This window comes from Triturus cristatus, chromosome 6 (assembly GCF_964204655.1).
Source record: "Triturus cristatus chromosome 6, aTriCri1.1, whole genome shotgun sequence".
Lineage (NCBI taxonomy): Eukaryota > Metazoa > Chordata > Amphibia > Caudata > Salamandridae > Triturus > Triturus cristatus.
In genome coordinates this window covers 471,995,778-472,022,996 of record NC_140589.1, presented here as the reverse complement: position 1 = coordinate 472,022,996, position 27,219 = coordinate 471,995,778, and the positions used below count along the sequence as shown (strand labels likewise).

At 44.9% G+C, this 27,219-nt stretch overlaps 1 long non-coding RNA gene across 1 annotated transcript in view; it reads right to left on the bottom strand.

Annotated features, from left to right (window-relative positions):
• Positions 1-3,804: 3,804 nt before the first annotated feature.
• Positions 3,805-27,219, bottom strand: part of LOC146817311 (uncharacterized) — an 80,521-nt gene continuing 57,106 nt past the window's right edge. Inside the window, exons 2-3 of the long non-coding RNA XR_014962529.1 lie at positions 4,958-5,088; positions 3,805-4,677 (exon numbers count right to left, since the gene is read on the bottom strand). This is a non-coding gene — a long non-coding RNA (uncharacterized LOC146817311). The remainder of the gene's footprint in view (positions 4,678-4,957; positions 5,089-27,219) is intronic.

Below are 27,219 nucleotides of genomic sequence, written 5' to 3'. Positions count from 1 at the left end.
ATGCATGTCAACTGTGTTTTCTTAATGCATCATCAGTTTTCACTCAAACGAGACCTGATCCATGTTACCCACATTCTCATTGAGTCACCACGTATAAGGTGGGGCAATTGTGTCAGCAATGGTTGGGACACTCCACACTGTCGTCAGTGAAACAACACCTGTCCCTCTTATCGAGTGACATTAATTTTGCTGATTTTATTTTAGGTCCTAAATCACCTAGGTCAAAGCTTTTTATTTATGAGGCATATAATGAATTATGGAAACTGTCGCAGATTGAGGCTGCAGTGCGTTTGCGCCAAATTGACCAAGCTAATTTGGAAAAGGCTCTTGCAGTAGTGGATAATAGCATTAATACGTTATCCTCTCGGATAAAATTGTGTCATCTGTTATGGACATTGTTCAGAATGATGTATATGTGTTGTATCATGGTTAAAATCAATTGCACTCCGTTATGCAATTTGCATGGACGTTACAAACACTCAAAATGGGAAAAGTTCCATGGGATTGTTTTAATTCTTCTGCACAGTTTTTACTGTTTAATTTAACTGATTGACAGAGATTTATGTCTAGGAAAGACACAACTTATACACTGTTACATATAGAACAATTAGAACAGCTACCTTTTTCTGTAGCAGAGACTGATTCCGCTGTGTGGCTAATACATGGCGATATTTCACTACCCTTCTCACTATTTCAATTCACATCTTGCATGAAACACTTCCTGGTTGGCCGCTTTTAGCCCTTGTGAAGTGCTTTTATTCATGAATTATGGTCCTTACCTTTCACTTACAGATGTCAGCGCGCGGATAAGGAGGTTTTCCTGACAGGGTTTTCTGACAGGGGAGGATTGCGATTCCACAGTAGGACATTCCATAGTTTGCAAACAAGTTAAATTGCATAGCACCTGTAACGTGTCGGCACCTAATCTGGCATATTTCTTGAAAGGTACGCCCGTCTCAGCAATTATTCCAGCGCTAACGTTGCTTTCAAATGGTAGTTATCTTAGTTTGAATAACCACGACTGCTGTGGCTTATGGGCCGGCATCCGGTATATAGTAACAGTTTAGCAATGTGTTAATTGTTGCAGCAAAGTCCTTTTTCCACCCCTGCATGGGATTATAGAGAGTTTTCTTTGGCCTTCCATTCCAACTTTGAAAACAGATTTCAGTAAAGTAAGCAGACTCAAAGATCTATTGTTTCAACAAGAAGTGGCTCTCACATCAGCGTGAGAGACCTTCAAATTGCAAGTGGCGAGAACCCCAAGTGAGATACACTCACTACTAAATACCAATATCCCAATCCATTTTGGAGAATTAATACACCATATATCTTATGGGCCTGATACTGAAGGCCTTGCTCATTTTTTTAAACTTATGGCATCCAGCCTTGTGTCCTCTTTGCAGATGATTTTTGGTGTAATACCGGCATTTATTCATTCTATTTTTTCCAGCGCAATCAAAGGGTTCCCATTGATCATCTTGCTGGCATGTGGCACGCTGGTACTTCTGCTCCTGTTATGCAATAGCTGCCCAACTTGTGGTACTGCACAGACCTGGCCAATTGCAACTGCACCATGACCGAATGCAACAACTATTTGGATGTTTGCCATTGGCGGTGCTTGGTGTGAGTTATGGACTTACTTTTCACTTCGCCTACTTCACCTGCATGCAACCTGTGTTCTATTGCCGGCGGTGCCCTTTCTATTGGGCCTTTGATATATGCCTCTTCAATGTATCCGGCACTGACCTGGATTATGATCTGTTAATGGGTCCGTTACTGGCCCATGACCAGGCCTGTTCTAGGGACTGCCTTTTGATGCGTGCGGCTGCATTTGGAGTGTTTGCAGAATGGAATACCTGTGAGGCTGCTCAGTGCCTCTTGCAACTGAGTTTTATCGAGTATCACGCTAGTTGCCTGGATATGCTCCTGGAACCATCGGATCATGAGGAGCACATGTGTTCCTTTGATCTGCTGAACTGGATGGCATCCTTCTTTTCTATGAAGGACAGGGATGACCTTTTGGAACGAATTGCATTCCTCAGTTCACGTACTATCATGAATTTTCCAGACTCGCCTTGGAAACATTTTAAAATACATTTCTTGCATCTTCCCAATTTGGCTCTTATACTAGCAATTTGTTTTTACTCTGCTTAACATTGCACTCTGTTTTCCTATATGCTTTGACCTGGCCAAGGGGGGGGGGGGTGTCACTTCGCCGATAGGGACATTGTCGACATTGCTAAGTTAACATGAGCCCTGCAACCGTGGTGCTGCTTTTGCGTGCATTACTATATGGCTTTGATTTTGCTAGACTCTGTTTATGCCTTTCACATGAGAACCGTCTGCTTGGTTCATTCTCTGCCTGTTCCTGGAGTTTAGTCTGAACACTGTGAGCAAGGTCGATAAACAATGCCCTTGTTATTCTGTCCTGGACAGTCCCTAGCCCCGAGACAAAACATGCTAACACTGCTGCTGCTGGAAACTCATGCTTTGATACTATGGAGATGCATGTTTAGGTATCACACTTGGAGAGGGCGCTTTCCAGGGAGAAGAGCCAAGCAGTTCCTGTGATGTAGACATACCATCTAGGCACTAAAGTATGGGGTCAGCTGACAAAGGCCAGAGATCTTCTATTATAGGGAGGGTGGTTAGACCATAAAGGGGCATATCAACAACAACCGGCGATAATTATCTCTAAGCGCACTTAGCGCTAGGATAATTATCGCCGGCTAACATGAATTTTTATCGCTGAGATAGTGTGCTATTAGCAACACTCATCTCAATAGCGATAAAAATCCTCACGCTAACAGGATAACGTGAGATTATCGCTGGAAACCCAGCGATAATCTCACGTTACCTTGTTGATAGGGACAGGCAAACTTAGCCATGATATCCTCCTTCCATAGGATATCATGGCTAAGTCAGAAAAATACCAGACGTAAAAAAGCAGCGTTAACCGCGGTTAGCGCTGCTTTTTTTGTCTCTAACAGGGTTAGCGACATTCTTGATAATAGGAGAAATGTCGCTTAGCGACATTTCTCCTATTATTGTACTCTGGAACGCCCCCTTTGCATCTCATTAGAGATGCAAGGGGAAGTGTAGAGTAAATGGGTGCTAACATGCAAATTTGCATGTTAGCACCCTGTTGTTGATAGGGTGCTAGTTTTATCTCTGCTTTTTTGGATTTTAAAGCCAAAAAAGCAGAGATAAAGCCCTTGTTGATATGCCCCATAGTTCTTTATCCACTGTCTTTTTATAATTGCATCTCCCTTTATGATATATGGCCTTGCTGCAATGCTAACTGTGTTAGGTTTGTGCATTTTGCTGCTGGTTGTGGCTCGTATACTGCGTTTTAGTGCACAATAGTTAAAATAAACATTTTAAACTATATTCGTTGTTTCGGTCAGTTCTTGTTCTGTTCATGTACAAGAGTGTGCGAAAAGGTGTGTCTTGTTATAGCGATTCCTGAGAGATCCGGGAGTGTTGTGTTCTGGGGTGTCTAGTCATTTGCTTCTTCATGAGTGAGTAGGAGAGAGAGTGAGACACTATAGAAAGTAGGTCCTGGGTTCGTGGGCACTGAGGTGGTGGGAAGGCTTAGCCCCTATATACCGAGATCCCATATTCCTGTGGATAGTTCTGTGTATGTGCAGAATCGCTGCAACACCTGCAGTGATAAAGTGATGTCTTTTACCCCTCCTATAATTGGTAAACACCTTAATGTACGGTTTTTGCAAAGGAAAACCTTAATGCCAGTGGTGGCAGACCAACAGCGCTAACAGGGACAACATCACAGGACTTGCATCAGAACATCATTTTTATTCAAAAATCATATGGTTAGGTTTGCCATAAAGTATCTAGTTAAGTGAACTAGTGCAACACAGCCAGGAACTAGACCAAAAGAAAACACAGAAAGAGCGGAAAATCCAAGATTGTGACTACCATGATGAAAAATCAATTAGCAGCATTGTGTTGACTTACTTACTAAACTAAGCATAATGAACCCCTCAAGTCTCAGAAGGAGTCAGCAGGACTCAGTAGAAGGTTACTTCAGTAGAATGTGTGGGGCGCAGATTGTGGAAAAAAGTACCGACTACCTATCATTGGACACACATTGTTGTAATTAAGACTCTGCACTCTGATGTCCCTTTCATTCCTGGGTAGAAGAGGTGGTGTGGGCAAATATCAAATTTGGTAACAACCTCCTTTAACACTTGGCATCACTTTAGCTATATCCCCCTACCAAGTGTGAGATCTGTTAAGTGTGAGATCTGTTGATGGTGGAAATTAACACATAACTCAACTGATCACACATCCTAGGGGAAGAGGGTTATGGTCTGTATGAATGGATTGGTAGGGGTAATTAATTAGGAGAAGGTGGGAGACAAAAAAACACAAAAATCATTAAGTCTAGCCCATCAGATGTAGAAGGATGACAGTTCAATCACCAAAAGCAAACAGTCTGTAAGCCCTCAGACACCCATGTTATCTAATAAATGTGTTACCTAGGCTTGAAAAATGCAAATAGGGAGGCCCCACACATTTAACAAAAGTGTTATAATTAGGAAAAGAAAAATAATGGATAGTGCATCTCCTTTCTTCTTTCATTGTCTGTCTTGGGTGCAGGGCTGAACCACAAAGATGGAGCATTATGGAGCATTCTTCTTTAGATAAGATGACCTACGGAGTGCAAAATTAAAATATCAATATTGGAGAGTCATGGTAAGCATTATGGTACCTAAGGAGGAAGAGGATACAGGCTGTTGCAGGGACATGCAATTAACTAAGATGTTAAAAGAATCAATCTTGTACCACCAATCTCAGACAACTGTCATGTAACCGGATGATCACTGTATCAAACACAACATTTTGCTGTGCCCAGTCAAGCAGAACACACGTCAACTACTTATTTGAAATTTGCCATTTAAGTAACTATTCTGCATTTTTCTAATTAACACACCTCTAAATTCCACAGGAGTAGGCCTCTTTGAGTCTTCTTGCTTCTCACTGAAGCAGATAGGCAGTGCCATTTCTTTTGGCCATTATCAGATCTACTTTAACATTTATTTCTTCCAAAGAGATCCACCTGCACTGTTGACAAGAAAATAAAAAGATCTTGAGGATTACTTTAGTCATGGTATATAAACTGAATGGCCGTAGAAGAACAGAGAGATGATGGACTTATGAAAGAAAATCAAAGTATATATCCCACGATGCAGTATGATCCCCCAAACATTACACTATCAAGTATAGGATACCAGACTCTCCCATCCACCACAACATGAATCATTTATTTAGTAATGCTCATTAGTGCAAGTGAGGTACCTTTTTCAAGTGTGGTGCCCCTATGTGACTGTCTTCTTCATTGAAGCCATACACATTATAGGACAGCCTTTTAAATATTCACGGGCAATCCAATCAATCAGTCAGGATTTATAAAGCATGGCTAATCACCTGATAGGGAATCTAGGCCATTGCAGGTCCCGGAGGCATATTCGAACAGCCAGGTCTTGAGGGCATTTCAGAATTCCGGAAGCAAGGTGATGGTCTGGAGATGCTTGGGGTAGATATTCCAGGTCTTTGCTGCGATGTGGGAGAAGGAGAGTCCTCCACTTCTGATTTGGTAGATGCAGGGACTATGGGTAAGTGAAAGGGAGGCAGAGCGTAGTCTTCTAAATGGTTGGTAAAAGTTAAGATGGTGGTTAATATAGGCAGATCCTTGGTTGTGTAGCGCCATATGTGCATGGGTCAGCAGCTTTAATTGGCATCTCTTCTGTACGGGGAGCCAGTGTAGTTTCCTGAGGAGAGGTGTGATGTGGGTTCATCTGGGATGGCTGAGGATGAGTCTGACTGTGGCATTCTGTATGGTCTGAAGTCTCCGTAGGAGGTGTGTGGCAATTAATAATAATAATAATAATAAAACCATTTCTAAAAGCGCCTGGTTACACTAGCACAGTGTGTCCCCGCGCTGACGAATGCCGCTGCTCCCTGAAAGGCCAGAGTCTGAGGCACGCCTAGATCCCTGGACAAAAGGCTACTATTTACGTGGGAATAAGTGGGTTTTCAATTTTAATCTGAATCTTGCTTCAGAGGGTTCCATGCGAAGATCAAGAGGAAGCCTGTTCCAGTGCTTGCTGGCTAGAAACCTAAAGGAACCACCTCCCATCTTGGTCTTACGAACGCGGGGAAGTTGGAACAAGATTACTCCAGCAGATCTAAGATTATGGATGGGACGGTGGAGAGTAAGAAGGTTACGCAAATAGCCAGGGCCTTTTCCCTGGGCAATGCGATGGGCAAAACAGAGAGCCTTGAACCTGATTCGCTCCTCAATAGGGAGCCAGTGAAGTTCGAATAGTGCCATTTTACCTGATGCTCTGCGTGGGAGGTTTAACACCATACGCGCAGCAGCATTTTGGACGCACTGCAGTTGGTGGATACCTTTTTTGCTAAGGCCCAAGAGAAGAGCATTGCCATAGTCTAAATGAGGCGTGACTAAGGCATGAATAAGTGTTTTTCTAGCACTGATGGGAAGTAGATCGAGAACTTTACGGAGTGTTTTGAGTATTCCAAAGCATTTACCCGTGATTTTACTAATCTGCTGTTTAAAGGAAAGCTCCGTGTCCAACATGATCCCTAGATTTCTGACTGACTCCACTGGATGGGGAGTTACTCCTAGTTCCGTAGGACACCAAGCCTGCGACCAGGCGGAGGGGGATTTACCAACCACTAGAAGTTCAGTTTTGTCGCCATTTAGGCGCAAACAGTTGTTGTTCATCCACCCTGCCACGGAAAGCATGCAATTTGAAAAGTTAGTGGCCGCCTCTGCCTGATTATGAGTGAGTTTAATAATAAGTTGGGTATCGTCAGCATATGTGACGATATCCACTCCAAAAGCTTCCACAATATGAGCCAGAGGCTCCATATAAAGATTGAACAACGTAGGGCTCAGACTGGAGCCCTGAGGAACTCCATGTCTGAGCTTTCTGAGGGAAGACTTATAAGGGGGACAATGTACCTGGAAGCTCCTGTTTTCTAAAAAGGATTTTATCCATTCCAGTGCAGATCCCTCCACTCCCATGTCTGAGAGGCGAGACAGCAGCATTGAGTGCAGCACAGTGTCGAAGGCTGCACCTAGATCTAATAAAACCAACGTGGAAGGCATTACGTAGTCCAGCTATGGTGATGAGGGCTAATGTCACGGTGCGTCTCATGTGTAGGGGTAGGCACTGAAAGATCTTAAGTAGCATGCGGAGAATGAGGAAGCAGGCAGAGCACACTGCGTTGTTCTGTGATTTCATGGTGAGTGTGTTGTTAATGATGATTTAGAGGTTTCTGGGGTGGTTGGAAGAAGTGGGTACGGACCCTAAGTCTGATGGCCACCAGGAGCCATATTACAGAAGGTGTCCCGGGGGGCGCAAAGGGCATTTGTGCCCACTTTGCGTGCCCCCGGGGCACTTTGGAGTTGTAGAGGAGGGCGCAGACACTTGTACGTCCCCTTCTATAATACCAATAGCGCTGGCGCACTAATTGTGCCAGCGCTACCTTCAGAGGGTATTCCCTCATTGGCATAGGGGCGTGCCCTATGCAAACAAGGAAATTCCTCTGACTCTGTGCCTGTGCCATATTACAGACAGGGCGCAGAGTCAAAGAAGCCCGCAGGAGGTGCACTGACAGTGTGCCACTTAAAAGGTGGCGCACTGTCAGTGCACACCCTGAGAGCAGCCCTCTGCAGGGGGTAAAGAGAGTCCCATGGACCCCCCAGACATCCCTCACAGGCAAGTGCAGTCACTGACTACACGCGCCCGCAAGGGGATCTCTAAGCCCCTTTGAGAGTGCACTGTGAAAACACAGAGCGGCTGCTCCCTGTTTTCACATGAAAGCGATGCCCCTGGGGCTGTGCGAGTTTATGGCTGCCCTGGGAGCGCCAAATTCACCAAAATAGGGCAATTAACATTGTTTGTGCCGGGCGCACTTTTAGAAAGGTGCGACAGACGCAACCAATGAGAATGTGTAATACGACCCCAGGAGTCATTCCATGTATTGCTTCCTTTTTTGTCTGTGTTCAGCTGCAGGCAGTTGTTCTTAGTCCAGTCGGTTACATTTGTCACGCATTAATGAAATTTGGTGCCGGTGGTGGTGGGGTAGTAGGAAATTATGTTGCGACCATGAGATCTGATGATGTTGGCCAGTGGGTTCATATATGCGTTGAAGAGCTTGGGGCTGAGATATGAGCCCTGGGAGACACCGCAGGTGATCTTCTTGGGTTCAGAGGTGAAAGGTGAGAGGTGGATCATCTGGGTTCTTCTGGTGAGGAAGGAGGTGATCCATCTGAGCTCATCTGCTTTGATGTCAATGTGGTGGAGTCTTTCGATCAGTGTCTGGTGGGAAATGGTGTCGAAGGGTGCCGAGAGGGCAAAGAGGATCAAAGCTGCTGTTTCTCCTCAGTTGGGGAAGGTTTGGGTGTCGTTGGTGGCTGCAACCAGGGTGGTTTTTGTGCTGTGATTGCTATGGAAGCCAGATTTGGAGGCATCAAGTAGCTGGTTCTGCTACAGGTGTGCCATGAGTTGATTGTTGATGATATTTCCCAGTACCTTTGCTGGCAATGGGAGATTGTCCAGTAGTTTTTGAGTTTACTGAGGTCAGCGGAGGGTTTTTTGAGTAGTGGTCTGACTTCAGCGCGTTTCCAGGCATCGGGAAATGTTGATTGGGTAATGAGGTTCTGTAGCGATCCGAACCCGTGAATTCGGTATCGTAGTACTGACACGATTTTGGTACCAATGAACCGCAAATGATCCATTATATACATGACAGTGTTTTCGCTGCGCAACTAGCATGAATTCACTGGAAAATAGGGCATTCTGTCACTAAAGTCATGGCACCCATTTTAGTTACGGCATCCATTTTGTTTCTTGCCCTCACATAGTCAATGAACGGACGATGACCTCGGCAGAGTCACCTTGTTAAGGACACGTAAGCTCGAGCCCCGAGAAAGGCTGACGCTACATGACTAGGCAGAATCAAGCTGCCTCCCTTGCCTAAGGCCAGTCCTGCTATACTGGTTCTCGTGTCCGTTGTCCTGACTGAAAGGCCGAAGACGGTAGCCATGCCCGTTTATGATCCATAAACACCTCTTATCCTACATTTCAATCCTTTGCACCTGGCTCTGCTCCTTACCTTCTGGGCTTTTACAATGGGGAGGTTACGATTTTTATGATGGGGAGGATCGGGCAAAGAATGGAAAACTGTTGAGAGGGCCTGATCGAATACCGAAAACCTGCGACTAATTATTGTTTGATGTCAAATTTACTGTTTGTTTGGGATACCGGGTTAGGCATGAGAAATATTCGTGTAATGTAGCCCAAAGACATTTTGCATGTATTTAAAGAGTAACCCACTTAATGCAATTTGAACAGTCTCGTAGATTCTGCCTCTGTGTGGTTCCTATGATTTCTGTGTCCCTGCAGTAAATAAACCTTGGTCTTTGACGCCGCCATCGAGAAGCCCGTGTCTCTGTTTATTTGTGCACCGGGACAGGAGGAACTCAGGGGTCTTCGGGTGTTGTTTCCCTGACACCTCTGGACTCTTAAAAGTCCAGAACCTCAAATTGGCGCCCAACGTGCGGCGACGTCATCCGGTACCGGTCCAAAGCCTGAAAAGTTCGAGAAGTTTCGTGTGAAGATTCCGGAGGGAGGTACCCCGCTTCATCGATCCCTGCATGTCGTAAAAGTGGCCCGACGATCTCTTCCACGAGGGTTCCCGTTCCCAGACGGCTACAGAGGACCGCTGCCTTGACTGTCGCCCTGTCTTGGACCCGAGGTGCAGACCTTAGTACGGCGAGACGTAGACGGGTTCTCCTTGGTGACGTCTTCCACATTTCAGTTAAGTATTAAGTGGGCTACGCTCAGTTTGGTTGTTCCTTGTTGCTTTGGTTTAATTCGTAGATTATCATTGGTTGCTCTTGTTTAGATAATCTTTGTTTTGGTATTGGTTCATTTTGGTAGGCCTAAGTTCTCTGCGCATTTTGGTTGGAATTTGTCTTTGTTGTCATGACTACCAGTAGTAACTGTTTTTTGTCCTGGTTACGTTGCAACGGGGATTCCCGGTTGGAGGATTCGTGTTTGGTTCCTCCGATTGGAACTCCTACATATGAGCTCTATTGTAAACATGGTGTTGGTCCTATTACGTATAATGAAGTATGGGTCCGTTATACCAAAAAAGATGGTGTCCTTAGTTGGCCACCGCATGGTAGTTTCGAAACGGAAATACTAGACAATCTAGAAATGAAGTTGTTCAAGAAAAAAGCCCGGCCGGCAATGTTTGATTCTTTTCGCGTATGGCGCAAAGAAGCCAAACAGAGAGAAATTAGGAAAACGAAGAAAGAACAGAAAGAGAAAGGGTTGACTTTAATGGAGTCTGCTAGGCAGCTGCATGTCAACGAGACTGAGAAAGCAATGGAGATGGAGAATAGAAAATATAATTTGGCAATTGATAAATGTTACCCTGTATTGCCATCTTGTCCAACTAAGCCGATGGAGGATCATGAAAAGGATCCTCTGTTGTCTTACCTGTTGAATTCACCTCCACCGTATGCACAGGGTATTACAGTACCACAGTTGCTACCTGTTGTACAGCCAGCTGCTGGTCAGCCTGGAATAGTTGCTCCACTTCCTTTGATTCCAGCTCCTATCCTTCCCGTGGTTAATGTTCCTTCGGCACCCCCTCTTCCTGGGGCGCCCGTTCCGCCTTTTCCTGTCGTTTCGCAAACTGCTTTACCTGCTACTCCTACCCTTACTATTTCATCTGCTTCAGCTGTTCTGTCCCCGAACCCTGTGAACATTCTGACTCCGCTTTCCGTTCGTCGGAAAATAACCGACTCTGCAACTAATATCTTAACTCCTCTCTACAGGTCTTTAATTGGGACCCCCGTTTCTGACTCTATACAGAGACATAGCCAGTTTCCTGGTCCCCAGGAACGAGACACGTTAGATTCGACAGCTCTTAGGTGGATGTCGAAAGCTGCGAAGTATGATGCACGAAGAGTGTTAGATACCTTTATGCAATGGAATGAACCAACCCAACGTTATGTTTTTGACGTGATGTGTTCTCTTGTACGTGAAGAATGGGAAGATGATGATTTAGACTCCGTCCCCTCTGACCTGATAAATATTTAACGGAAATTTGCCGCAGGAATGGTGATAGGTCCAGAAGTAAGGGGAGCGATAGAACTGATTTTAGCTTATAGGGATGAGTCCCCTCTTCGAGCGACAAGAGACCCTGATGGTTCACCGATTACTACTAGGAAAAAACGAGGTCAATATCCGATGAGGGAAGTTCCACCGATATGGCGTGATGCAGTTGCAGCTGATGGGAACTTGGGTATTGCAGCTGCTCCGGCACATTTCCAGAGAGTGTGGATACACATCCCTTGGAAACGGGCCGAAGTATTAGCCGTAATACAAGCATTACCAGACCCACGTAAAAATCCTGCTGGTTATTACAAAGAGTTAACGCAAACAGTTCAAGCGTGTGTCATGAATTTAGCAGACATTGAAATGCTATTTGGTAATGTGGTGCCACAGCCTATATGGGCCAAAATTCGGCAAGAGAACCACCCAGTCGCCTTAGGAGGTGATTGTTATTGTTATTGTTATTGTTAATAGGGTATTTGTAAAGCGCAACTTTCGCTCCGGAAGGAGCATCTTGGCGCTGAGCATGCGTATAAAGAATATGGGGTGAAAAAATCTAGATAGCTGCCAATACATAGGTATCAGATTGCTGATAGACCCAGGTCTTCAGTTGTTTCCTAAAAGGACACTCAGACCCAATCAGTCTAAGATTTACGGGTAGGTTATTCCAAGCCCTTGCTGCTAGAACTGTGAACGTTTTTCCGCCCCTAGTTTTATATTTATGCCTCGGGATCATAACAAGATTGGCCCCTGAGGATCGCAGACATCGTACAGGATCGTAATGAATGAAACGATTAACAAAGTATTTAGGGCCTGTATTTTTCAAAGATTTGAAAACTGTGAGTATGAGTTTAAAAAGGATTCTCTTATGCAGTGGCAGCCAGTGTAGAGAATTCAATGCAGTTGAGGCTGAAGATTTCCTGGGAAGTTTTAACACTAACCGTGCCGCCGCGTGCTGTACACTTTGTAACTTCTTCAAAGTTGACTTTTTCACTCCTGCCATCAACCCATTGCAATAATCGAGTCTGGAGAGTATCAGTGCGACCACGACCGATTTCCTAGAGGCAATGGGGAGGAAGTCGAAAAATTTCTTTAGGGATTTAATAAGACCGAAACAGCTGCCAGCCGTGATCCTAACATGATCATCAAAAGATAAGGTAGCATCAAATTGTACGCCCAGATTGCGCGCAGAAAACACAGCACTGGGGGGAGCCTCAGAGTCTTTGGGCCACCAATCTCTCGGGCGGAAAAGTAGATCCCGGCCTAATGGTATGATTTCAGTTTTCTCACTGTTGCACTTCAAGTGGTTTTTGTTTAACCACTGAAATACCTCAGTGAGACATTTCTGAAAACGCAATTCTGTATCCGTGCGGTTTTTGTCAATGGAGACGACCAATTGAGTGTCGTCAGCATATGACGTAACGAGGATCCCGTGTGATTCTATCACAGCGAGGAGGGGTGCCATATAGATGTTGAAAAGAAGTGGGCTTAATATGGATCCCTGCGGTACACCAGATGTAATGGTTTTGTCGCTGGATAGGTAGTGACCCAAAGATACAGTTTGAGACCTATTGGACAAGAAGGATGTGACCCATGCCAAAGCCGTATCTGTCACGCCGATCTCTCGCAGCCTGTCATTCAAGATGACATGGGAGATAGTGTCAAAAGCTGCTGTTAAATCGAGCAGGATGAGGACAGCCTGCTTTCCCTCATCCTGCAGGAACTTGATGGAGTCAGAGAGTTCTATCAGGGCCGTTTCAGGGGAATGGCCAGGGCGAAACCCAGATTGCTGGGGATGCAAGATGTTATGGTTCTCGACATATGTTTTTAGTTCCAGATGCACCATCTGTTCAGTGATCTTTCCTAAAACAGGCAGGAGTGAGATGGGACGCATGTTCGTCAGATCAGTTGGCGATTTGTTCTGCTTTTTCATGAGGGGTTTTACAATAGCCTTTTTCCATTCATTAGGCACAATCCCCAATGCTAAGGATGCGTTAATGATGGCATTGATGGTCGGATTAACTACCTCAACTAGATGATGTAGAATGCAGGGGGGACAGGAGTCGGTAGGTGCTCCGGACTTACATGCCAAAATCGCCTTGCGGGTCTGCTGGAGGGAGACCGGTTGGAAAGTTCCAAGAGAATGGCTATTTTCGGCTACAAGCTTTTGGGGGCCTAAAGTAGGAGAAGGCAAAGGAGGCGGGAAATCCTTTTGGATGTTTACAATCTTTTTCTCAAAGAAATCCGCAATTTGGTTGCACAAACTTTCGGAGGGCGGAATTTCGGGCTGGAGGGCTTTGGGGTGGGTAAAGGATTTAACTATAGAGAAAACAGTTTTTTGTTTCTGATGGGCATCATTAATAGCTTTGGTGTAATACTCCTTTTTAGCAGCCTTTATGCTAGAGAGGTATAATTTCCTCTGCTGAACATAAAGGGCTCTTGAGACCTCATCATATGTTTTCCTCCACTTCCTTTCTCTAATTCTACAAAGTAAATGGCTCTCAGTTAAGGCCTGAGTGTACCATGGGGCCCTTAACTTCCTTTTAGGCCAGTTCCCGCAGTCACCTTTGGGGTCGGAATTTTCTAAAATAATCCGATCCATCCAGACGTGAAAGTTACGAGAATCAGTCGTTACATCTCCTCTCAGTTCAGGGGCCTGAACCAATAACTGGGTATCCAACTGGATACGATCAATCACTTTTCTCCAATTTACCGAGGGGGATGATTGAGGGTGCTTTGTTATTAATGGAGCTAGAACTTGTTTCTTGATGACAAAGGGAATGAAAATGTGGTCGGTCCAAATTTGCAGAATGGGGGGAGACGTAGTCAAGGTAATTAAGTTAGAACAAATGCCATCAAGAGTGTGGCTGGCTAGGTGGGTGTGTGTAGTCACTAATTGAGCCAGTCCGAAAATATTCAGAGTATGATGGAAGCAAGTAACATTAGGGTCTGTGCCTGATTCCAGATGTAAATTCATATCTCCTAATAAAGTAAATTGTGGGTAGCGTAGCATAAGTGACCCGAGTACTTCATCTAGGGAATCTAGAAAGGGAGTGGCATTGCCTGGAGGGCGATAAATTAGGCCTCCCGAAAAGGAGGTAGAGGCATTAAGTCTGATCGAAAAGCCAATGCTCTCACTTCCTTTGAGAGGGCCCAGATCGAATGTATGACACAAAAATGACCCTCTGACAATAATTGCAACCCCCCCTCCTCGCCCGATTTGTCTGTCCTGCCTAAAGATGGTAAAATTCGGAGGAAGGGCAATGGCCAAATCAGGATTGGATGAATCGTTAAGCCATGTTTCTGTTATGAAAAGGGCGTCAAGACTGTGACACATTATTAGATCGTGGATGTCTTGGCTGTGGCCACACAACGAGCGGGCATTGATCAGACCTCCTTTGAAGTTATTGTCTCCGCACATTGAGGGAACGGGATTTTTTGGCGTCTTTAAGGGCATCTCGGGAGGGGTCCATTTACAGTGTACACATGAGAAGGGACCCCAGAGATAATCAGTGGGTGGACAACCCTTACACAGTGCACCTATCTTGGGGCGTAATGCAAATAGGGCCTTATTGTCATACCTGATGATCAGTGGTTGTTGCCCAGCATGTCCCGCAGCCGGCACAGTCCTGGCGCGGATGGGCGCAGACGGGCTTGGCTTTGGCGCGGCTTCGGCGCGCATCCGGCGCGCCCGCTGCGCCAGCCCGCTGCGCCGTCTGGCCGGTCTGTACATAATATAGAGAGAAAGGAGGGTGTGAGGACGGCGCAACTAGAGCGCTCCCCCAGCCTCACCAAAGATGGCGCCCACCGCCACCAAGTATCGGCTGAAAAGCGGCTGTGCAAGGCGAAAGAAGGTGAAAGATGGTAAGGGTGTCAGAGTGCCTGGTTTAAAATTCCCCTTAATGCTATTGAAAGCCCCCCAAAGATACAATCATAGCAAATATAAAAACGTTTCTTAAAATGCAATCAAGGTCGTAGCAGTCACGAAGATAACAAATATAAAAACGTTTCTTAAAATGCAATCAAGATCGTGGCAGTTATGGAGATAGTCACCAAGTTCTGGTAACACGCAGCTCGCAGCCCCAGTTACCCTCGCTAGGGAGAGCTCCGTGTGGGCACCGAAATCGCTGACAGACCCTGTTAAATATTCCAGGAGGGCGTGAGGACGGCGCGACTAGAGCGCTCCCCCAGCCTCACCAAAGATGGCGCCCACCGCCGCCGAGTATCGGCTGAAAAGCGGCTGTGCAAGGCGAAAGAAGGTGAAAGATGGTAAGGGTGTCAGAGTGCCTGGTTTAAAATTCCCCTTAATGCTATTGAAAGCCCCCCAAAGATACAATCATAGCAAATATAAAAACGTTTCTTAAAATGCAATCAAGGTCGTAGCAGTCACGAAGATAACAAATATAAAAACGTTTCTTAAAATGCAATCAAGATCGTGGCAGTTACGGAGATAGTCACCAAGTTCTGGTAACACGCAGCTCGCAGCCCCAGTTACCCTCGCTAGGGAGAGCTCCGTGTGGGCCGCTATTATAGCGGCAGATGCGCAACAAATTGGCGGTGCTAAACCTGAACCTCTGATTGCTGCTTTACCTGGCAGAATAATTACTCTAATGAAAACGCTGATGCCAGCGTTACGAGTCAATTGGGATAAATTATCGGCATGCAAGCAAAAGAAGGACGAAAGCGTCTCTGACTTCTTCACTAGATTTGAAGAGACCTTCGTAGATCACAGTGGGCAAGATATGAGTACTGAGGGAGGCCAGAGATTGTTTGTCGACAAGTTCGTGTTTAATTTACTACCTGAGCTTAGTAACAAGTTAAAGGATTCTGAAAGTGCATGGGCAGTGTCGACAACAGCACAGATACTTGCAACTGCTCAGTATTACGAGAATAGAGAGAAAGAAGAGAAGGAAAAGTCAGAAAGGAAAACAAAAGATTTAAAGACTAAAGTTCTTCTGCAACAGGCGTATCCGCCTCGTTCGAATCAGTCAGATTTACGACAGCAACCTCAGTTTCAGCCACAACCAAAATTCCAGCAAGGGACGGCCCAAGGATTTAATTATAGTTTTCCGCGACAACAGTTAGCATGGAATCAGTGTGCTTATTGTAAAAAGGAGGGTCATTATAAGAATGAGTGTCCAGTACTGCACCCACAAACTAGTGGTATCCCAGCCCAGAGAGGTAATGTAGGGTTTATGCAAGCTCCTAGAGGTAGAGGACGTGGGACGATGACACCACAGGCCGATCGCCAATCGAATTATTTCGATCAGCGAAATGCACAATCTGCGCAAACAGGTAGATCTCCACAGTACCACGTTGAAGATTACTATGACCATAATGAGGAGATTCAATGAAGCGAGCACTAGGACAGCCGCAGGCAAAGAGAGGGAGTAGTATCAGTTCCAGTTGATCAGAGTGGACCTTATGTCGCAGTAGTTACCTCAGGCGTGGTCGAACCGTTTCTGTTGGATACTGGTGCGGCAAAAAGTTCAATTATGCATGCGAAACTCCCTGGCGCACCTTTGTCTGGCTTAACGAACACTTCAGTAGGTTTCTCAGGCGCCCCTGTTCACAATCCTGTTTCTAGTCCTTTGTCAATATCTGTTGGGCCATGCGAACTAGAAGCACCCCTTATCTTAACAACCGGTTGTAATGAGAATCTGCTTGGTTTAGATCTGTTGAAACGCCTGCACGCGACGCTGTATTGTTCCCCTTCAGGAGTACAGCTCACATTAGGCAAAAGAGTCATCTCTCCAATGTATATGTCGATGGATAAGCTCCCACCGGAGCTGCGTTCTCTCCCTGATACTCTTTGGGCGACTGGTCCTAACGATGTAGGCCTCTTGGAAATTCCCCCTTATGTGGTAAGTCTGAAAGCTAATGTTAAATTCCAACGAATCCCACAGTATCGGATTTCGAATGAAGGGGAACGAGCACTCTTATTGATTGTGAAAGACTTGATACAGAAAGATGTGATTGAGGAAACTAGAGGGAACGTCTGCAATAGTCCTGTTCTGCCGATTTTGAAACGTACTGACCCTTCCAAACCTCCAATTTACAGATTTGTGATTGACCTCAGAGAAGTCAACAAAATAGTGATTCCACAGTTTCCTGTAGTCCCAGATATCACTGCATTACTGACGTTGATTCCTGCCTCAGCTTCATGGTTTACAGTGATCGACTTGAAAAATGCCTTTTTCAGCATTCCCATAGCCGAGGAAAGTAGAGACATTTTTGGTTTCTCCTTAGGAGGTCGCAGCTTCAGGTTCAAACGCGCTCCACAAGGTTATTGTGAGAGCCCTTCAATTTACAGCCAAGCATTGAAGAGTCAATTAGATGCCCTTGTACTTCCTCATGGTGTTGCTCTGATCCAATACGTAGACGATCTTTTACTGGCTGCTGATGACAAGGAAACTTGCAAAGCAGCTACAATTTCTTTATTACGTCATTTGTCAGACTTACATCACAAGGTGTCACCTTCTAAACTGCAATATTGTTGCCAAGAAGTGACCTACTTAGGTCATCTTTTGTCAAAGGAGGGAAGAAGGTTGACCCCAGAGAGAATCAAAGCAATTTCACAGATGACTGTACCAAGCAAACAAAGAGAAGTGCGTGCGTTTTTGGGTATTATGTCATACTGTAGGCAATGGATCCCAAATTTTTCTCTCATGGCGAAACCATTGGTAGCCCTGACTGGAAAAGGTGTTCCGAGCCCTTTGCCATGGTCTGATGAATGTCAGCAGAGCTTCTCTGACTTACGTGATGCGCTGTGTTCAGCTCCTGTGTTGGGTACTCCTGACTACAGTAAGCCGTTTACTCTATATGTCCATGAAAGAGAAGGTTGTGCTTTGAGTGTATAAACGCAACAATTTGGTGACAAACAGCGGCCTTGTGCATATTTCTCATCCACATTAGATCCGGTAGCCAGAGCATTGCCAAGTTGTTTGAGAGCTACAGCAGCAGCTGCAGTGTCTATTCGACAGTCTGCCGGACTAGTCATGAACAACATGTTAGTAGTCATGGTTCCACATGCTGTGGATACACACATGAATCGAACGAAAACTCAGCACCTCACCAGTGCTAGACTATCAGGCTATGAGCTGACGCTTTTGGCAAGTCATATTCAGGTCAAGCGATGCAACATATTGAATCCAGCAACATTGTTGCCGATTACTCAAGAGTCGAGTGATTCAGAGCCCCATGATTGTTGTTTCAGAACTGAGGAAGAAACAAAAGGTAGGATTGATTTAAAAGACACTCCATTACTAGATCCAGATGGCACTTTATATGTCGATGGTTCTTGTTTCAAATTACAGAATGGTGATGTGACGGCCGCGTATGCAGTTACGACCTTGAGTACGATTGTTGAGACTGCAAGAGTAAGTCAGAATTCTGCCCAGGCTGCAGAATTAATTGCATTAACAAGAGCGTGTGTTTTAGCTGAGGGAAAGAGAGTGAATGTGTTTACTGATAGCCAGTACGCCTTCGGCGTCGCACACAATTTTGGGCGTCTCTGGAGAGAAAGAGGTTTTCTCACGTCCCATGGGACTAAGATCCAACATGGACAGTTAGTCAGCGATCTATTGGAATCCCTGACTCTACCGAATGAAGTTGCAATTGTGAAGTGCAGTGCACATCGGAAGATTACGGATGATGTTGGCCGTGGAAATGCGTTTGCTGATGAGGTCGCCAAAGAGACGGCCAAGAACATGACGAGCCGAATGTATGTTGCAACGTCTGCAAGATGGATTGCTGAATCAGGAATGTGTGAGAATACGATTGAAAGTGTGAAAACAATCCAGAATGAAGCAACTGAAAATGAGAAGAATGAATGGAAGGAGAAAACGGGTAAAATGGATTCAAGTGGATGTTGGGTCGATTTGTCTGAGCAGCAGCGTTGGATGTTACCTGATGCGTATGTACTTGCAGTAGTCACGATGGCGCATGGAGCGGCGCACATCAGTTCGAAAGGGATCTGTAAAATGTTAGCTCCAGTATGGAAGAACGATGGAATTACTAAGTGTGCAGAAAGAGTGGTGAAAAATTGTATGGTATGCCTGATGCATAATCCTGGCAAGGGAACCCCAACCCCAACTGGCCATTTTGCTCCCCCTTCTTGTCCCTTTGAAGTGATTCAGTTGGACTATATCCACATGGATAGATGTAACAATCTCAAATACGTCCTAGTGGTAGTCTGTGCCTTCTCAAGATGGATTGAGGCATATCCGTTAAAGGACAACACTGCTATGTCCACTGCCAAAATCCTCCTCAAAGAATACTTCCCCAGGTATGGTATGCCACGGATTGTTTGGTCGGACAATGGAAGTGAGTTCGTAGGGAAAGTTATGAAGAGTGTGTGTGCGGGACTGGGTATTTCCCAAAAATACCATAGTGCGAATCACCCACAATCAGCGGGTTTGGTTGAAGGGTACAATGGCACCCTGAAGCTGAAACTTGCGAAAATTCAAGCTTCCACTGGTCTCTCTTGGCCAGACGCACTGCCTTTAGCTTTACTGTCCACCAGAGCGACTGTACACTCTCGAGTAGGGCTTAGCCCATATGATATTGTGTTCGGCCGCCCTGCTAATGTTTGGGGAGTCCCTAGGCCAAAGGAATTCAAACAGATTGAATACCCAATGTTGATTGATTACCTTCATGATCTGACTGCTAAATTGAGCCTTATTCATCAACAGGTATTCGAATCCTTGCCTAAACTGCCGGAGAGTCCAGGCCACACGTTGAAACCAGGCGACCAAGTGGTGGTTCGGAACTTTGAACGTACCCAAAACCTCCAGCCAAGATTCGTTGGTCCGTTCCAGGTCCTCCTCACAACAAGAACTGCAGTACGCCTAGCTGGAAGGAAAAACTGGGTGCACGCCAGCCATACGAAGCGTGTCCCTCTTCCACTCCCCTATGATAACTGGGTTAGACAGGGAATTGGTATATCTGAGACAGAACCTGTTCCTAGGCACATCCCTTTCAGTGATGCAGAATACATAACGGACCACCCACGAACGGAAACACAGAACTTTGACACCCCAGCAGCAACTACTCCTTTGAATCCCGAACCAAGTACTGTACAAAGTGAACATTTGTCGCCTGTGGAGTCGAACATTTCCGCACCTATAGACCAGCTATTTCAAGACCAGACAAGACCCGGAAAGTACAGATATAATCTACGTTCTCATGTTATGAACTAATGACATTGCATAATTACCATTCTGTTTGAAAACTGTTTTGATCTTACTGCATTCCATTCAGTCAGGAAGTTTGCTCAAAATTTTTATCTTTTTGTTTTTTTTATTATTTCTCTCACCTTGCCATCTGGGTTACCGTAGGGTCGTAACGTGTGCCTTGTTTTAATTTGCAGGGAATCAGACACTAGGTCGGTTTCTTCTGTTTGTCTTGGGAACTCCCAGGATAAACAGAGGCAAGTTTTTAACAGGTACAAACCATCCGTTGCGAACGGTTGTAGAAGATGGAGCTTCCTGAATTACGACGGGTTAATGTCATAAATGTGCACAAGACAAAGCTATATGACATATTGTATAGCAAATGTTTTCTAATGCAATGTACTCTGACACTTCTAATTGTTTTAATAACTTTGGCAGGCGGAATTATTTTTGGTATTCAGTTGATCTTTACACCTGTTGCATCTACAGTATCTCCCCATGCTCCTGTTTCTCCGACTGTTGTTTCTCTTCATTCTTTCCATCCTTTTCCTGCCCACGAGCAAGCTCGACGCTCTGAGTTTATAAATAACACTTTCATTCAACTCTTGAACCAACATCAGCTAGTGGTTAATACAACAAACTGCTGGGTGTGTGGTTTGATACCACATACCATGGACAAAGGCATCCCCTATTTGGTTCTGCCTTTTAGTTATAATGGATCATTCTGGGCATTTCAGACCATGTTCGCTTATGCCCTAGAGACCTATCCTCCACGACCTCCGCGTTCCACCCGGTATAGCTCTGCTAACAGAGCCTTGGTAAAAGGAATCACTGACATGGTGAGAGATGTCAATAATACTCCGTTCATTCCCAAGGATGAATTGCGAGTTTACATGGGTTGGAATGTTACGGAATATGGCATTACTCTGGGTGAGAACAAACGTAAGAGCTCAACTCCGATCTGGGTCGTACCCCACCAAGGTCAAGTCTGTTTGCAAGGAAATGGGAGGAATCCGAAAGCTCGACTAGGGAAGAGTGACTGTATCGAAACATATGTTTTTTCCGTCACAGTCTTCCCCGGCATTCTTAGCCGCTAAGGGTACCTATTTTGTTTGTCAAGACAGAGCATACACATGGCTGCCTGCTGACTTCTCAGGCTCATGTTACATCCCTCAACTGTTACCTCCGACATATACTGCTGCACCAGACTATCACAAAACTAGAGTTGTGAGAGGTGTTTTCAGTAAAGAAGATACTGCTGGCCAAGAAGCAGGAGACTTTTTCAAGGGTTTCCTCCCATTCTGGGGGCCTATGGCCAACAGTAGAAACTTACGTCAACTAACACGGGTAGTTGAATCCACTATCACTGAAACGGCGGGTGCTCTTAGTAACCTGACAGCTGAGCTTCAAGCGGATCGCCTCATGACGTTACAGAACCGTATGGTCCTTGACGTGTTACTTGCTCTATATTAGAGTATTGAAAGCACCAGAACATTCGCTAAAGCACTCCCTAAAATCAATCTTTGACGAGGTGGGCTCCCCCTGGTACTCAAAGGTAGGACAAGCTATTGCAGCATTGAAAATCGAAAGAAGGAGTTTGCCCCTGCACGAAATTCCTTTCTCAGCCTGGGCCCAAGTAGTTAAGCGCCAAGTCCGGATCATCTCCTTTGGACTTGACCTTGCATCTCTTCGGCAAAATGCACTAACTCAGGCCCTGGACAAATCATATATTCCAGGTAAACCCCAACCTTACCTGCAAGATCCAGTATCCACTTGCGCGAGAAAGAAAATTTTGTATTTTCGACTTTTGGCCCTCAGGATCATGGACTTCAACCCCAAATGGGCCCGTACGGATGGCACCCTGGCCTGTCGTCTATGCAATTACCGCAGAGAATCCTGGCTACACTTGCTGTGCTGCTGCACAAAGCTGGCCAATGATCGCCATCGCTTGCTGCTTCCGATTTTACGGAATACGGACTATAGAACTTGCAGAGAGGCTTCGGACTGGTGCCTCTCAGTCTCCACGACCTGTTTGATAGCCAGAGTTGCGAAATTTATACACCAGGTAAAAATGGCACTCGACTCCCACCTAACGGCATTGTCTGTAAAGTAACTGGAAGCCTTCCGCCCCAGTTATCTAACCTGGGCTGGTTTAAAGACCCACGAAGAATCCATCTTTCGTCAACAGCCCTTGGTACATGAATTGACTCTACCGAACTTTCATGTGCCTCCCCTTATCAGTTGGGAAATACTGGTACAACCTATACATCACTCCTTTTAAAAGAACTCTGCTTTGGACAGCTAATCAGGACTAATATGTTAATATTTAACCCAAAGTGACTTTCACTTTTATGTGTGGATGGGACTTGTGAGGGGGTGAGTCGGGACGTTCATAAAGCTTCTTTTTTTTATTTTTTATTTTATCTTATACTGTAAAGATTTTAAGTAATCATGCAGTTTATTATTAAAATTGTCAAAAATTACTTGCAGATCGAGGTGGAGTATGTAAGATGATCCAATCAAGTTGCTGCGTTTTTATTCCAGATAATGCGCCAACAGTATACAAGGCCATCTCTAAGTTACATAAGATTTCTGACTCTATTCATGTAGAGGAAGGTGACTGGTCATTAATGGGATAGTTCTGGAGCCTGTTGTCTGCGTGGGGATGGAAGGTTCTGATAGTCACTGGTGTTGCATTAGTATTTTTATTTTCGTGCTGTCTCATTGTTCAGTGTGGTCCTGCCTTATGTAATCTCTACATTTCTACATGCGTAAGAAGACCACCTGTTTTTAGAGATACACCACGGGATAGAGTAATGCTCCAACAACACATCAGTGACCTGATGAACATAGAGATGGACTCTGACATAGAGTGAGTTATTGCCTATGTAAGGGCAAAAGGACGGTCTGAGGTTCTGTAGCGATCCGAACCCGTGAATTCGGTATCGTAGTACTGACACGATTTTGGTACCAATGAACCGCAAATGATCCATTATATACATGACAGTGTTTTCGCTGCGCAACTAGCATGAATTCACTGGAAAATAGGGCATTCTGTCACTAAAGTCATGGCACCCATTTTAGTTATGGCATCCATTTTGTTTCTTGCCCTCACATAGTCCATGAACGGACGATGACCTCGGCAGAGTCACCTTGTTAAGGACACGTAAGCTCGAGCCCGAGAAAGGCTGACGCTACATGACTAGGCAGAATCAAGCTGCCTCCCTTGCCTAAGGCCAGTCCTGCTATACTGGTTCTCGTGTCCGTTGTCCTGACTGAAAGGCCGAAGACGGTAGCCATGCCCGTTTATGATCCATAAACACCTCTTATCCTACATTTCAATCCTTTGCACCTGGCTCTGCTCCTTACCTTCTGGGCTTTTACAATGGGGAGGTTACGATTTTTATGATGGGGAGGATCGGGCAAAGAATGGAAAACTGTCGAGAGGGCCTGATCGAATACCGAAAACCTGCGACTAATTATTGTTTGATGTCAAATTTACTGTTTGTTTGGGATACCGGGTTAGGCATGAGAAATATTCGTGTAATGTAGCCCAAAGACATTTTGCATGTATTTAAAGAGTAACCCACTTAATGCAATTTGAACAGTCTCGTAGATTCTGCCTCTGTGTGGTTCCTATGATTTCTGTGTCCCTGCAGTAAATAAACCTTGGTCTTTGACGCCGCCATCGAGAAGCCCGTGTCTCTGTTTATTTGTGCACCGGGACAGGAGGAACTCAGGGGTCTTCGGGTGTTGTTTCCCTGACACCTCTGGACTCTTAAAAGTCCAGAACCTCAGTAATAGAGATGTTGAGTAGGGTGGTAAGGTCCTGGCCGATCCTTTGGTATCTGTGGTTGAATATTTGGTATGGGCATGGGTCTGTGCGAGCTTCCAATTGGATGGGTTTCATGATGGAGGTGGTGTACTGGGTGGGGAGGATATTCCAGGTGGTCTGTGAGTCGTTTGTGTCGGTTACGGTGGTGGTGTATCTGTGAAGGAAGTCCATTGGTGTGGGTTGGATATTGAAGTTTCTGTATATGGTTTCAATTTTGTTGTTAAAGAAGTTGGTGAGGTTGTCGCATAGCTCCTGTGATGGTGTGATGTTATTTTCACTAGAAACAGGTTCGGAGAATTCTTAACAAAGTTAGTCTTGATGAATGAAATCAACCCATTGCAGAAGATGGCGGGGAACCTAAAGTGGTTGTTGCTGTGGGTTTTGGAGTAGCTGGCAATGATGTTGGACTGCAGAGACTGAGACTCACCTATACAACCTTGTGCAGAGGTTGAAGCATGCACTTCAAAACCTCTCACCTGCCTTGAATTTGTAACCTTTCTTCTTCAGGATCACTCACTTTACTGACATTCCAAGTCTTGTAAACTAAAACATCGATTTTAATAAAAAGAATGATAGTGGTCAGCGCTTTTTTGTATAGTGGATCCAGTATCATAGCACACATGTAGTCTTTGTAGAGCATAGTCTTTTTTTGCATCCTTTGATTGGTGTTCAAGTGAAGAATTAATCTATCCACCAATGAAGGCACTTCTTCTTTAACACTGTTGAACGCTTATTTCACATTTTTAAACTGATTCTGTAGAGGATGCATCAACACAATTGCTTGGCTCATGGTACTGTCGTCCTTGCTGACTTCCTGTGTTATAATCTCAAAAGGAAGTAGCATTTGTATCAGGACCTCCAGTAGCCCTCATTTGTTGACCTCCATTTTCATGGGGTTGGCAGTTGCATTCACTCTCCTTTGAATTACATAATTGTTGATAGACTTGTACTGCTCAAACAGGTGTTCCAGCATGTAGTAGGTTGAGTTTCAACATGCTGGCACCTGTGGTACAAGGGCTTTTACAGGTAGAATATTAGTATGCTGAAGGATCCTCTTCTTCTTCAGAGCTATAAATTATCGATTAAAATGAATGCATATTCTTCAGCAGGTGACAAGTATTTTGCTGATTATCTCTCCTTTTTTGAGAAAGTCCTGCACAATTAGATTGATGCAGTGCACTAAACACAAGATTCTGAAATATCTACTGTCAGCCATTGCTTTGACTATATTACTTTCAAAGCGTGCTGAAGTAGAATACAGCACGCATTGAAAGAGGAAAATGCCTGTAGTGATTGTTTTTGTGCAGGAAGGTGCCCTCATCCTGCACAAAAGCAATCTCCCCATGGCGCAGGCAGCTATTTGTGCACCAGCGCAGGAGAGAGCACAGGAATGCCACATATCATTGTAAATATGTTGCATTCCTATGCTCTGAAAGTGCCGCAGCGTGGCGTAGCCAAAGGGCTTTTGGTGCCGCACTGCGGCACTTTCTTGTAGATCTACCCCCTTGGTTTAGGCCATTCATATACCTTGGTATTAAATTCTTCCAAGATGTTTGTTGCTCTATGATTTCTCCTTGGATAACATTAAAAGAGTTTATCATGCTATTGAATGCCCTAAAGAGCTTTATTAGTAGTGCGAGAGGCCAGCAGTTAACCTTTGCCTAACTCCCTGTAAAGAGATACACTGTGCAGTGATGCACATGTGATCTGTTGCTTGACAATCGTTCCATATGTCCGTTGTGAAGTGGATGGACTGAACAGCACACTACTTCATTGCATTACAAAGAAATTGCAGCACTTCATGTTGCAGTGCTGGCAGAGCCTCTCTGGCAAAATATGTCCAGCTCAGAACCTTCCATTTTGAGCAGAGGGCCTCCACAAATTGCAGAAAGTCAACTCATCCACACAAGCAAAAGAGAAAAAAGTAAAGTGCTAGTATTTTAGCCAGCTTCCAGTCGAAATTGGCTATTTTGTGGTTCCTTTGGTACGAAAACTGCTTGGTAGGCATAGTCTTAATAATAGGCTGTTTACCTTATTGTACAACTACACAAGTATCCTACTGCTATCAGCAGCAGTTAGGTTGCCTGGGCATTCAGTGGTGAAAGTTTCTACACCCCACTGTGCCTTATGCCATACAGAGGGTGCAGCGGTGAGGATTGCATAATAGGAGGAAAGCTTACAGGACTGCTTTGCATGATGCTGCTGCTGGCATCTTCCTATTCTTCTCCTGACCAACTTCTTCTATAACTCCAGCTGCTGGTTCTCTCTTATCACCAGCAGCTATGATTTTAAGGTGCTCTTTCCACATGATGGTTTTTCAAGTGGAGCAGTTGTCCTCCAATACTGTAGTGCCCCCCCTGACTTACCACGATGCACTTTTTTTGTGCCAAACATTGTATATTGCAATGTTATCCTCATGCTGGCTAGCATAAAGCAGTACCACAATGGAGAGGAGAGCAGAGCTTTCTGAATGTGCCAAAGTCTGAAGAACTGGAAGTAATGGCTGTGGTTGTGTTGTTGTTTGCCTTTCTGTAGAGTGTGCTGCGACTGTGGTAGGGATGGTGGCAACTGCAGGTTTTTAGGGTTGTGCAAATATTGGCGCCGGCAGCGTTGGTGGAACATCATACCTCTGACCTGGTTGAACAGAGGTGATCTGTACCTCCTCTGTGCCACCCTCCACACTGATAATCACTGGCTCATCGTCATCATAACCACCTTCCTCACTACCTAGGCTTTCAGTAACTTTCCTTTTTTTCCTTTGTCTCAGACTCAGCCAGGGTCCAACCCATGTCCAAAAATTCAGAAGGGGGCTTGGACAAGATGGGGTAGTACTTTTTCTTTTCCTTGCTGTAGATTGTGAAGTCAACTGTGAAAACTTTAATCTTGCTTACATCATGTTCATACACTCCTATGTAATGTAGAATATATGTTCCTATACTCCTATGTAATAAAGTGGTAGCAATCACGTACTTAGCATAGAATGTATTAACAATTTTAACCAAACAAGAATGTTGTTTTGTAAGATGTT